The sequence below is a fragment of the Pygocentrus nattereri genome, chromosome 12 (assembly GCF_015220715.1).
Source record: "Pygocentrus nattereri isolate fPygNat1 chromosome 12, fPygNat1.pri, whole genome shotgun sequence".
In the NCBI taxonomy this organism is placed as follows: domain Eukaryota; kingdom Metazoa; phylum Chordata; class Actinopteri; order Characiformes; family Serrasalmidae; genus Pygocentrus; species Pygocentrus nattereri.
The window spans coordinates 40,938,128-40,952,478 of record NC_051222.1 but is presented as its reverse complement, the minus strand read 5'-3'; the positions used below and the strand labels follow the sequence as shown (position 1 = coordinate 40,952,478).

At 39.5% G+C, this 14,351-nt stretch overlaps 1 long non-coding RNA gene across 1 annotated transcript; it reads right to left on the bottom strand.

The window, feature by feature from the left end:
• Positions 1–12,084: 12,084 nt before the first annotated feature.
• Positions 12,085–13,449, bottom strand: LOC119264723. The gene is made up of 3 exons (XR_005131161.1): positions 13,369–13,449; positions 13,133–13,284; positions 12,085–12,373 (listed from the first exon to the last, which is right to left on the bottom strand). It is a non-coding gene; the product is annotated as an uncharacterized LOC119264723 (long non-coding RNA).
• Between the last annotated feature and the right edge of the window lie 902 nt (positions 13,450–14,351).

Sequence of the window (14,351 nt, the reverse complement as noted above, 5' to 3'; positions counted from 1 at the left end):
GAAGCTCAGAGTTAAAGAGACGGAGAGTTTTACTGAAGCTCAGAGTTAAAGAGGAGGAGAGTTTTACTGAAGCTCAGAGTTAAAGAGGAGGAGAGTTTTACCGAAGCTCAGAGTTAAAGAGGAGGAGAGTTTTACCGAAGCTCAGAGTTAAAGAGGAGGAGAGATTTACCGAAGCTCAGAGTTAAAGAGGAGGAGAGTTTTACCGAAGCTCAGAGTTAAAGAGGAGGAGAGTTTTACTGAAGCTCAGAGTTAAAGAGGAGGAGAGATTTACCGAAGCTCAGAGTTACAGAGGAGGAGAGATTTACTGAAGCTCAGAGTTAAAGAGGAGGAGAGTTTTACTGAAGCTCAGAGTTAAAGAGGAGGAGAGATTTACCGAAGCTCAGAGTTAAAGAGGAGGAGAGTTTTACTGAAGCTCGGAGTTAAATAGACGGAGAGTTTTACTGAAGCTCGGAGTTAAAGAGGAGGAGAGTTTTACTGAAGCTCAGAGTTAAAGAGGAGGAGAGTTTTACTGAAGCTCAGAGTTAAAGAGACGGAGAGTTTTACTGAAGCTCAGAGTTAAAGAGGAGGAGAGTTTTACTGAAGCTCAGAGTTAAAGAGGAGGAGAGTTTTACTGAAGCTCAGAGTTAAAGAGGAGGAGAGTTTTACCGAAGCTCAGAGTTAAAGAGGAGGAGAGTTTTACCGAAGCTCAGAGTTAAAGAGACGGAGAGTTTTACTGAAGCTCAGAGTTAAAGAGGACGAGAGTTTTACTGAAGCTCAGAGTTAAAGAGGCGGAGAGTTTTACTGAAGCTCAGAGTTAAAAAGGAGGAGAGTTTTACTGAAGCTCAGAGTTAAAGAGGAGGAGAGTTTTACTGAAGCCCAGAGTTAAAGAGACGGAGAGTTTTACTGAAGCTCAGAGTTAAAGAGGAGGAGAGTTTTACTGAAGCTCAGAGTTAAAGAGGAGGAGAGTTTTACTGAAGCTCAGAGTTAAAGAGGAGGAGAGTTTTACTGAAGCTCAGAGTTAAAGAGGAGGAGAGTTTTACTGAAGCTCAGAGTTAAAGAGACGGAGAGTTTTACTGAAGCTCAGAGTTAAAGAGGAGGAGAGTTTTACTGAAGCTCAGAGTTAAAGAGGAGGAGAGTTTTACTGAAGCTCAGAGTTAAAGAGACGGAGAGTTTTACTGAAGCTCAGAGTTAAAGAGGAGGAGAGTTTTACTGAAGCTCAGAGTAAAAGAGACGGAGAGTTTTACTGAAGCTCAGAGTTAAAGAGGAGGAGAGTTTTACTGAAGCTCAGAGTTAAAGAGGAGGAGAGTTTTACTGAAGCTCAGAGTTAAAGAGACGGAGAGTGTTACTGAAGCTCAGAGTTAAAGAGACGGAGAGTTTTACTGAAGCTCAGAGTTAAAGAGGAGGAGAGTTTTACTGAAGCTCAGAGTTAAAGAGGAGGAGAGTTTTACTGAAGCTCAGAGTTAAAGAGGAGGAGAGTTTTACTGAAGCTCAGAGTTAAAGAGGACGAGAGTTTTACTGAAGCTCAGAGTTAAAGAGGACGAGAGTTTTACTGAAGCTCAGATTTAAAGAGATGGAGAGTTTTACTGAAGCTCAGAGTTAAAGAGGAGGAGAGTTTTACTGAAGCTCAGAGTTAAAGAGGAGGAGAGTTTTACTGAAGCTCAGAGTTAAAGAGGACGAGAGTTTTACTGAAGCTCAGAGTTAAAGAGGACGAGAGTTTTACTGAAGCTCAGAGTTAAAGAGGAGGAGAGTTTTACTGAAGCTCAGAGTTAAAGAGACGGAGAGTTTTACTGAAGCTCAGAGTTAAAGAGACAGAGAGTTTTACTGAAGCTCAGAGTTAAAGAGGAGGAGAGTTTTACTGAAGCTCAGAGTTAAAGAGGAGGAGAGTTTTACTGAAGCTCAGAGTTAAAGAGGAGGAGAGTTTTACTGAAGCTCAGAGTTAAAGAGGAGGACAGTTTTACTGAAGCTCAGAGTTAAAGAGGAGGACAGTTTTACTGAAGCTCAGAGTTAAAGAGGAGGAGAGTTTTACTGAAGCTCAGAGTTAAAGAGGTGGAGAGTTTTACTGAAGCTGAGACTTATGGTCCTCTGAGAACTTTTATTATGTTTATTCACAGAGAAGCACTGAGGCAGCAGCTCTGTGGTTCTTCCAGAAAGCCTACTAGTAACATCTGTCTTTCTCTCCCTATGTCTGTAAATATATAAATATATAATTTACTGATTGTTGATTGTTGCTTCTAGTGTAATGTCTCGTCTTCGAGAGTAACGTGTTCTAACACATTGGTGCTTCCAACGCATTCCTTCTCATTACCAAGACAATAGGCGTTAATCGCTTCACAGCAGGGGAGTGGGCTACAGGGAGACTGTTTCCCTTAGAAAAATTGTCATAGCTTTAGTCATTCTAGTGTTAAGTCTAAAAACTTACTTGTTTAATGGAGCCATTGGTATTTAGTTTTCCCTGTTAGATAAAAGGTGCATATCTGGGGTTCATGGTCATAGAGTATGATGGTAAACTGGGAGTGTTGGTGCTGTCGTCCCGCTGATCTAACTCACTCACTCAGGTTTGTTGACGGGGAGTGGAGGGACGCTGACATCTCAGGGAGCCTCATGTCTCTGTTACCTTTTGTCTTCCTATTGGTGAAGCTGTAATAACTAGACTTGCTGGACTGCCTGCTGCCCTCTGTTAACTCTGTATACTCTATAGAAATACTGTTTATTTCTATAAGGAGAAACGTGAAAATGGGAGTTAATATACTTGTTTCTGAATATTTAGAATGAAATTATTTTTTTGCAGGAGTTACTACAGGAGGCACTGCAGTGAAATTGATTTCTAGTATAGAACAAGATCCCAATTGTGATCTCCTAACAGTTTGGCACATTCTAAATGGTTTACCTCAAAATATCAGCAGATAGAACAGTAGACATACAGCACTAATGGAGGTTGAAACTGAAACCTGTATTTTGTGGGGGTTTTTGTCAGTGTTTAGTGATTGAAGGAATTTACTCTCCTCATACTCAATTATTTCCTAGACGAAGTTGACTTTTATATTGTGTTTTTGTGGGTCTGACGACATTGCAAAAAAGTGTTACTTTGGCCACCAAGCTGTTATGGTTGGTATAGTGTAGTGGTTAACACCTCTGCCTTCTACACTGTAGACTAGGGTTCAATCCCCCACCTGCATAACCACCCTATACTATACCAATAAGAGTCCTTGGGCAAAATTCCTAACATCACCTTCGCCTACTTGTGTAAAATGATCAAATTGTAAGTCGCTCTGGATAAGAGTGTCAGCCAAATGCCATAAATGTAAATGTTGTTTAGTATCATGTGTTAACTCTCTTCAAAATATGCCTTCAAACAAGTGTTCAAGCAACTGAGAAACACCGTAACAAGTTATGCTGACCACAAAATATTCAACAGGTGTTACATAAGGTGTTCAGTAGATGCTGCATGACTCTCACATAATCATATTATATGTACAGACTAAGGATTAAATAGTCCATGTATGTCCATGTCTATACAAGCAATGTAAAAGGAAAAAAAAAATGTGAAGAAAACGCTAAATATCTTTTTCAATAGTAGGATGTTTAAATGCTTGAATATTGCAATTCATCTCCATGAAAGATCACTTTTTAAAAATATTACTGTTTCTGAATAATTGATTTAATCTGATTACTTTTAAGTCCCTATACAGTAGAGGAAATAGACACAAAGATATTTATTATTCTTTATTATTCCTGTTCTTGTATTTGAAAAATGAATTCACTTTATTTCCTGGTTAATAAAAAACTAGATCTGTATCATTTTAATTTGCGCAGGAAATCTGATCGCAGACCATATTTATAATAAATATGATATGGCTCCTGTTACAAATTAGTTGTTATACAGGGCCTTGGTTTTGTTAGTTGAAAATACAGCTTTTATAAAATATGTCTCTATGTTTTCTGCATGACAAGGAAGTTCAGGCCGTGATTATATACCTGAATGTCAGTTTTAGTCTGGGAATTTAGTTGAAGGTTGTCATAAGGCAAAACTTGCTCAGCATGTAGCAGCTTTGCACAAACAGAAGCAGGTTAGGGAATACGGTTTGAGTGGGGCAGGTTAGTATGAGGTTAGAAACCATTTAATTCATCATTAAAGTAAAACTTGTTCAAAGTTACTGGATGATGGTGAGACTTGGTCATTTATGTTATCACAGAAAACATGTTTTATCAAATGATGTATGTGGTTAATTAAAGGTAATGAATAAATAAGAAAAATGCCCACAACAGACGGAATTTCAGTAAGCATGTGAAATGGACAGTTAATTAACACGTGGACAGTGAATGTGTGAGTGGTAAACGTGTGGATTTTGAATGTGTGGACAGTGAACGTTTCGATCATAAATGCACATATAGTGAACATGTGAATAGTGAACGTGTGAATGATGGAGGCATAATTAATCAATCATTGTCCACCTGCTCCCGGATTTTTTCTGTAAAGCTACTTTGTGACCACACCTGTTGTAAAAAGCGCTGCATAAATAAACTTTGACTGGACTTTGTGGATGCTGAATGTGTGAATATTGAACAAATGTCTAGATGGTGAATGTGTGGAAGCTGAAGGTGTGGATGGTGAATGTGTGGAAGCTGAAGGTGTGGATGGTGAATGTGTGGAAGTTGAATGTGTGGATGGTGAATGTGTGGAAGCTGAAGGTGTGGATGGTGAATGTGTGGATGGTGAATGTGTGGAAGCTGAAGGTGTGGATGGTGAATGTGTGGAAGCTGAATGTGTGGATGGTGAATGTGTGGATGGTGAATGTGTGGAAGCTGAAGGTGTGGATGGTGAATGTGTGGAAGCTGAATGTGTGGATGTTGAATGTGTGGAAGCTGAAGGTATGGATGGTGAATGTGTGGAAGCTGCAGGTGTGGATGGTGAATGTGTGGAAACGGAAGGTGTGGATGGTGAAAGTGTGGAAGCTGAAGGTGTGGATGGTGAAAGTGTGGAAGCTGAAGGTGTGGATGGTGAATGTGTGGAAGCTGAATGTGTGGATGTTGAATGTGTGGAAGCTGAATGTGTGGAAGCTGAAGGTGTGGATGGTGAATGTGTGGATGGTGAATGTGTGGAAGCTGAAGGTGTGGATGGTGAATGTGTGGAAGCTGAATGTGTGGATGTTGAAAGTGTGGAAGCTGAAGGTGTGGATGGTGAAAGTGTGGAAGCTGAAGGTGTGGATGGCGAATGTGTGGAAGCTGAAGGTGTGGATGGTAAAGGCGTTTGGACATGTTTTTTACTTGTGTTGTGTGAACATGTTGCAGATGGAAATTTATCTGGTGTTAAGGCAGTGTGTAAATCAAGTATCCCCTCCCATCACTGTAATTTTTTAACTGGTCATGAACATTGCTGACGTCCTTCAGTATAAAATTCCCCCTCCTCCCTGTGTGGAGCTGTATTAAACCCAGTGCTTTGTTTGTTTGTTTGATGTACCTGTGCTTTCCTCCTAGGTGTGTTCAGAGTGACAAAATGTGGACAAACATGCCACCCAGGTAGGTACATGCCAAAATACACATGCCTAAAAAATCTCATTCTGGATGCCAAAAATCAGGCTGAGCTGCAGTGATGAGTTAGAGATGATCAGTGTAGCTCTGTATTTTACAGGGTATAAACATTTCAGCCTCTGCTGTCGTCATACGACTACAGACGTAGTTTAGCATGAAAAGAAATGCAGAAGAATGTTTGTTACATGTTTATAACAACACACCCTAATAAACAGCAACTTACTCACCCAACAATAGTACTTTAATAACTACAAACTACTATTCATACTATAAAATGACTGTAAATTGGAGATACCTAATAATTAATAATATTTTGTTAGTAATTTAGTTACTTGATGATACTAATATTAAGCATTTAATTAGTTAAAACATTACATATTCTTTAGAAACAACTACTTGTTTATAAAATCAATTTTGAATGATTCAACACTAAATTACAAGCTTATAACTTTTTCCTTTAGGCCTAATTCATTTTGACTGCCATAATATTGTTGTACATTACAGCCACTTAATTATGTGTATGGCACCGAGATGAAATTCATTGAAAGGCACTTTCCTTCAAGAAGACAGCAAGAAACATTCTGTTTATGTTCTACCAGCATGGCTGCATAATCAGAGAGTGTGGGTGTTAGAGCGGCCTGCAGGTTTTCCATTTAAAACATGCGGTTTAAGGCTAGGCTGACAAATCAGACACATGCAGATCTAAATAAACCAGGGGGTTTATTTAAAAATGATTGAAACAAAAAACAGGATTAAGACAAGAACAGATCAGAAGAGCAAAACACAATACGTGGGAGCAAGCAAAGCTGTAGTCATGGACAAGCCGGGGTTGAAACCGAAAGATCTCACAAACTGGTAAACAAATCCAATCTAAAACAAGAAACAACAGAGAGCCTGAGCAAGGTCAATCATAAGAGACAGACAAGAAAGCAGCTCAGTATGCACTGGAGCAATACTTTGCAACGTATTGTGATTTTGTTACAAAATCACTTGACCTGCTGAGGGATCTTGGGAGCTGGAATTTGAAATGGAGTGAAAGTCCAACTGAGAACCAGTAAGCCTCAAATTATCATTAAGCTCAAAACATGACAATGAATGATTCATACAGTCACACAGCTTATGTCTTATATAACTGAAAAATCTGCTTTCGAAACTGGATCAGTTTTCAGTTAAAAAAAGACTAAGTGCTGATAAAAGGAAATGTAATGCCACACAATGGTAAATGTGCTCTTGTCCCAGAAGCATCAAATTTAGCTGAGTGCATATTTATAAAAACAATAAATTTCGTAAGGTAAAACATAAAATATTGGGTTTTACAATTTAGTTTAGGTCAAACGGAATTTACTCATCACTGCTTTCTGTTTTTCTTAGCGTTTCACACCCTGACCCGACTTTTGTGGAACTGGGTTTGTACACTGCAGATTTCATCCATTCACCCCTCCACTTTCTAAGCCGCTTCTCCGTCAGGGTCGCGGGGGGTGCTAGAGCCTATCCCAGTGGTCATTGGGCGAAAGGCAGGATACACCATGGACAGGTCTCTGCAGATTTCAGTTTTGCCAAAAAAAAATTATTAATATGTCTAAAGATCATGTCTGCGTGGGTTTCCTCCGGGTTCTCCAGTTTCCTCCCACAGTCCAAAGATGTGCAGTCAGGCCAATTAGACGTGCTGAAATGCCCCTAGGTGTGAGTGTGATTGTGTGGGTGTGTCTATAGATCGGTTCAATAAAAGCTGTGAGCTGCTGCTTATGAAGGGGGTTCAGTTCAGTGAATGTCTTGTTCGATGTGTGGAAAATGGGTGGCAAAGCCGATGTTAATTAATAACAAAAAAAGAGTGAGAAACTGATGGACAAGGACCACCGGCAAGGTTCCCAGATTGTGGGATATAAACCGCTTCAGAACTGCCTTTGCCTACATCGAGCTGCTGGACAACCAAGTTTTTGATTCATCTTAATGAGGAACAAAACTTTCCTATCCCTGTATTACAAAATGGCAATTCTGCAGATGTGACTGATTGGCATGATGAACATTCAGGATCATTCACACATCTGGACTGGCCTGCAACACCCCCAGATTTGAATTCTCCTAAAAATCTATGGGAATTCTGAGCCTCGGTTCTTCTCAGCAGTCCTTTCTCTTGTTCATAGGGAGGTTCTCCTTTTGAGTTTCAGTTCTTCTCAGCAGTCCTTTGTAATGTTCATAGGGAGGTTCTCCTTTTGAGTTTCAGTTCTTCTCAGCAGTCCTTTCTCTTGTTCATAGGGAGGTTCTCCTGTTCAGTCTCGGTTCTTTTTTTCAGTTACCCTTTCTCACGCTCATAGGGAGGTTCTCCTTTTGAGTCTCGGTTCTTTTCAGCCATCCTTTCTCAAGCTCATAGGGAGGTTCTCCTTTTGAGTTTCGGTTCTTCTCAGCAGTCCTTTCTCATGCTCATAGGGAGGTTCTCCTTTTGAGTCTCGGTTCTTTTCAGCCATCCTTTCTCAAGCTCATAGGGAGGTTCTCCTTTTGAGTTTCGGTTCTTCTCAGCAGTCCTTTCTCATGCTCATAGGGAGGTTCTCCTTTTGAGTTTCAATTCTTCTCAGCAGTCCTTTGTTTCTTTGTGGGTTATATTGTGGTACATGCATCTTGCTTTGTGGAGAAAGTACCCTATTGTATATTCACATTATATAAAACAGAAAACATTAGTCAACATGTGAAAGCACATCTATTTTTCACTGAAACTGCAACCAGGAAATTATTTGCATATTGTATGTGCAGTTGACTCTAGTTAGTTAATTAAGGCATTCTTTTTAAGTTACGGGGAAAACACAGTTGTGAATAACAATAGACACACAAATCTAATTTATGCATACTTATAAGTGAAAGAGTGGCTGGTGCAGGTTGGTGCTGTTCAGTGAACGCTGAAAGGAAAGGCCTAAGGGCTGAGCAGGTCCATCAGGGAGGACTGACTGACACTGTATATGTCCCCCTGCAGCCCTGCCCCTCCCTGCACACTTCAGCATCTTCTACCTGCCTCCTGCTGTATTTACACCTGTACACCTTACCACAGGTAAGCACCTCTCTTATGTTACTCTGTGTACAGTTATATTCTAAATATTAGATTTTTCAATAATTAGTGATTTAAATATAATTAAGTATGACTGACCATTCCATACTGTTGACCACTAGGTATATACTGTGTTTTGCAAGTTTGAGTTTACTTTGATTTTTAAAGATGTATAACATTGGAAGAAATATTTCCAGGCAAGCGATACATTAAATGCTAATAGATCTTACGTTCTCATTTACAAAGAACATTACTGATATAAAGACACAACATTTTGAGGTATCTTTTTAACGCTTTACTGCATGCTGTGGCCAAATTGTAGCTAATTACTTTTTATTACGTTTTTCTGACCACAATATAAAATATCACATTCCTTTGCAAAACTGAGAGCTTTAACCTGCAGTATTGTCTGATCACATGCATTGTTGCAGTCTGTACTTTTTTGTCGTAAAAATGCATGACATGGTGAAGTTTGGCAGATTTCCGAATATGTAATGTGTAATTTAACAACACATAAAGGAAAAAGTTGAAATTCAATCTGTGGGACAGTAGAGCATAAAAAAATACAGATGAATAAAACATGCTTAGTTGATGTAAGCTTTATCTGAATTGGTAAGATATTGTTGCCATAAGGCAGTGTAAAAATAAATTAATACACTACAATAACTTCAACACTTTTTTTTCATCATATGACAACAAAATGCAAAGTACAACCCCTAAATGTTTGTTTTTTTTTGCTCCTTCACTTTTTAATATTTTTGTTTATTGTGCCATTTGCAATAAGAAAAATCCTGATTTTCACAATGGTTGCAGTCAAGGATTAAACAGAGCCTACTCTGCAGAACATCAAACATGTTAAGGACAAACTAAAGATCAAGATGAACATCATTTTATGAACATTTTGCATTATTGTACACACTTTCTGTACTGAAAAAGTCAATTTTCTAGTGCAGAGATTCATTATAGTAATATTGGGTTGACAAACCAGACACTCATGGATATGAAATAAACCATAAGGTTTAATCAAAGGAGGATTATCCAAAAGAACAGTATTAACACCAGACTAGGTCAGAAAGATCAGATGGAAAGCATAGAGAGTAAACAGATGAGGGTCTAAAGCACAAAACAAGCAAACAGGTCATCTTAGCCAAAAGGAAAAATCTGAAAAAAAATTTGGATTTGGGATCCTTACCTTGGAAATACATGGACTTTGGATTTGGGAACCGTATATTGGGAACACATTTAGCAGGATGCGACAAACCGATGAAGATCACTCAACAAGAAATGAGTTGTGAATGAGTTTCACCAGGATATCCAGAAGAAAGAGTGAGCCCAGGTTATAATGCAATCACGAAAACTACTATGTTCATATCTCTTTTGTTGAGAAGACACAGCTTTGGGATAGTTACAGTTTCTGAAGTTTTGTCAATATTTTCATCGATTTCCCAAAAAACTGTTGCTGCAATTATCTGCAAGATGTTCTCTGATGTGTTCTGGTGTGATAGCGTGGTTTCTTTAGTAGCGATGCTGTAAAGGTGTAGGGACAAACTCTTCGGTGACACTCGTCTCTTGCATATAAAGATGTTTATTAGCATTGAGAGGTCGAAGTCACAGACAAGCCTTCGCGAAACAGCTTGGAGAGAAGAGCCAAAATTCTCTGACACGTACATTCCAACTCCTGGTTTTTATACCGGTGTGGACATCTGGCTTCTGTCAAAATAGCCTCAATTTCGATGTATGGATCTTCTTCAGCCAAATTTGGTATAAACATACGTTCTTGTCCAGAGTAGCCCTAGTCACCTAACCCCCATATATAGCATTGTTTACATTCAGGGGGGGCCCCTTTCCTGTTCAGATGCCTCCTGCATCAGCTCCACCACTATTTCAGTCAGAGGCCCACAGGATAAACTCAACCAGAATCTACACAGTCTAATAACCAATATGATAGAAATTAATGTTACGACTATAGAATTAATAAGATCAAATTCACCACAGTTCCCCCCTATTTGGGACATTTATGTCTCAAAAAACCAAGTAAGGGCTCTTACTTGCATACTTTAAGTACATGGAGTGCGAGAACGAAAAACCTGTCAGGCAACTTTCTGTCTTAAATGTCCATCAAACAATCTAGACAGGAAAAAGTCTCTCGCGGTCCTCCTGCCCTGAGCAACCACCTATTGTACTCCATATCAGTCTTAAAAGGATGATAACGAATCACTTAAAATGTAATTAGCAAATACATTTGAAACCTCAGAAAATAAAATTAAAAAATGTCCACCTTCCAGCTGGTTGACCCATCGGACTTTCCAGCAGACCTATCCCTGCCTAGCAACCATATCCCTAGCCATCGAGAAACAAGGACAAGTTCCTTCAGCATTCCCAGTGGCCTTTCCCCCCTTTTTTCTCATACTAGAGGAAAGAAAGAAAGCACCAGCCAGTATCTATTTGCAAAACCATAGACATACAGTAATATATTAATACATTAGTTAATATAAATCAAATAAATGGAAATTAATTATCCCATTACATAATAACAAAAGACAAGAATAAATGTCAAGATTATAGTAAACTCAATACTCAAATTGGATATTTATCCATCAATTTAGGTGTTAACACTTCTTCCTCTTCTATATCAGTCATCTGTAAGACTGACAACTGACCATTTTCCCCTGGCATCACAACTCCTACCCATCTCAATATCATAGCTTTCGCACAGGTCAATATCAGCGTACAAAAACAAAACATTGCACACAATGATATAACCACTGCTATCAAAACCTGAACTATAGCTGACCCCAACGGACCCAACTTCTCTAGCAACCAAGCATTAGCTGACCATCCAGCTCCCTCAGAAGGACCAAATGCATCTCTTATATGTTTCAATGCATCTATAACATTAGTTATGTTATCAGTGCTATCAGGAATTAAAGTATAACAGTCGTATCCTGTCAAATTCAAAGCCACACAAAGACCTCCTTGTTTAGCTAAAATATAATCAAGCGCCATATCATGTTTCAACAATGTCAATCTATGACTCTTTTGAGTATTAGACAAATATTCAAAACCTTTTATTGTCTCATTTGCAAAACCTTGTAATGTATAAATAAAGTAATATTATCAATATGATCAGCCAAAAACGTCACACCATACCATGGAAAAATTCCCCACTTCTCTTCAAGACTTATTCTCCAATGATAGGCCTCCAAGTTATGAAATTTTACCATCTCTCTTTTCCTCCTATTTCCCAAACGACCACTTGATGAGTTCTCACGAGGAGCTTGTCCTATCCCTACAGTAAAAACTTCATACGGTAGCTTTAACGTTGCCATATAACAACAACCTGTCCATCCATATGGCAAAAATATATAAGTGTGGCAGAGCGGCGTAAATTTTGTTAATGCACGACTACGCCACCTAGAGGTGATTTCACCTCTAAGAAAAAAAATGGCACTTAAGGCCTAGAGAAGAAAAGACACCCAGGTTCAACACACTCAAAGGCCAGAGACGGGGTACGATCATTTAATAGAGATTTATTGACAATTATTTTATAACATCTTTTCCACCAGGCAGACCAGGAATTCCCTTCTTGGAGAATCAATATAAAAAAAAGAGCTAGCAATAATTTATTTAAATTACCAGCAACAAATTAGGAAGGAACTGGGTTAAGGGCTTACCACGACCAAAGGAAGTACAGGGATAGGAATATCCTCTACACTACAAACCACACATGTCAGTGCCACACATCTCAATCACACCCAACGTGCTCCACACTACAGGAAAGGTGAATAGAATTCCGCATCCCCAAGTCAGATGCTTGGCCCCCAGCTCCTATCCAACAAAGAGACAAACAGATTTAAAAAAACACAGCCAAGAAGGGGATCCCGTGCTCCCATACAGTTCTGCTGGTTCTTCAAAAAATAAAAAAACAAAATAAAGTTGTTAAAGTAAGCCAACAAATAAAGCAAACATACCAAAATCAGTTAAACAAAAGAAAAAAAAAACACAACCCAGAGAAGTAAATCAGGAATAAACCCCAAAATTAAGCCAAAACAGATCCAAATTAATAAATCAGGATAGAGATCAAAAAACAAGCAAAATTAGTAAATCAGGATTAAACCTCAAAATTAAGCCAAAGCAAATTCAAATTAATAAATCAAGATAGAAATAAAAAAACAAGCAAAATTAGTAAATCAGGATTAAACCTCAAAATTAAGCCAAAGCAAATTCAAATTAATAAATCAGGATAGAAATCAAAAACAAGCAAAATTAGCAACTCAAAAATGACCAATGAACAATAAAGTAAAAATTAAATTAATCACGAACCTTAACCCCACAAAATAACAAAAAAACAAAATTAAGATAAGAAAGTAGAAAAGAAAACCAAAACCAGAATAACTCAAAATAACTAAACAAAACAAAAAAAATGCAACACCAAAAAAACTTAAATAAACCCAGGCAAAACAGCAGCACCGTGAGGAGCTGAAATCAGTCCGCACAATCTGGACAATAAAACCTAAAACAATACACAGAATTACAATTAATTTAGTTAATATTTGATTTAAAAGTCAATGCAGCTTGCATACTTACCAGCACAGCATCAATTTCTGCCAGCAGCCACAGCAAACAATGGCCACAGCAGACAGCAGCAGGTAATGACACACAGCAGCTCCCGCTGACAATGGCTACAGCAAACAGCTCCAGCAGACAATGCCCGCAGCAAGGCAGCACAATCACTAACACTATCCCACCACCCAAGAAATAAGGTTAGCCAAAAGCTATACTCACTGCCAGAACATATATAAAAGGAAACAGGCAGAAATTACCTTACTAAAGTGAAAGTGCCCAGGCAACATCAGAGATGCATACCACAGCGCTGAGCCGGCAATCGAATACGAGCCCGCGACTACAAACAAATATGAGGAGTTAATAATTAAGCTAACTACCACATTATCCCGTAATGCTGTGAACAGATACCTTAAACTCATGAGAAGTAATCCAAACAGTCATGCTAAACTCCACGCTGAACGCTGCCGGCACGGAAGTCACAGCAGAAAGGAGGGGGGGACACCTGCTACAATCTACCCCCCCATTTTGCATTGTCGCCCCGACAATGAACTAAACTCAGGGAGCTAACACCACGGCCTAAACAAAGCTGACTGGGCATTCACTAATCCTGATGGTTCATCTGCCCTGTTATCTACACTACCAGCAGAACATGGAAGACGGTGAATATTAGAATGCTGACCAGCTGTAGCACGTACGGTGCGACGCACCGATAACTGGCTAGAACAGGGTTGGTCTGTTAAAACCAAGGAAGAACCCGAGGGCTGACACCCTCCTTGCACCGTAGTGGCATCTAAAACCTGCCCTTCCTGTGCTGGTGGCACTATAGGAGGCCCGGTAGTACTGGAAGTGCTCGGAACAGTCACCGCAGGAGATATAGTCTCCGATACCAACAGCCATAAGTCACCATCGCTGTAGGTGTCCACAGGTTCTACTGGAACTGGTGGAAGGGAATCTCTAGGAGGAGGTAGAAGAGGGGTCTCTTTCTGTACTTGAGCCTTCAACATGTCACGATGGACATGCTTGACCTTACATAGCTCACTCACCGGGGCAACTGTGTAGACGGCTCCTTCCCCAGGAGGGGCTCTCAGCACCTGATGGACTACAGAACTCCAAACATCCTGGATCTTGTGGCGTCCCCGGACACTATGGTCCCGGAGGTAAACCAACTGACCCTCCTGTAAGGGAGCCTCCCAAACACGCTGGTCATACCGTTCCTTCCGGCGACCCGCAGCTACCCTCA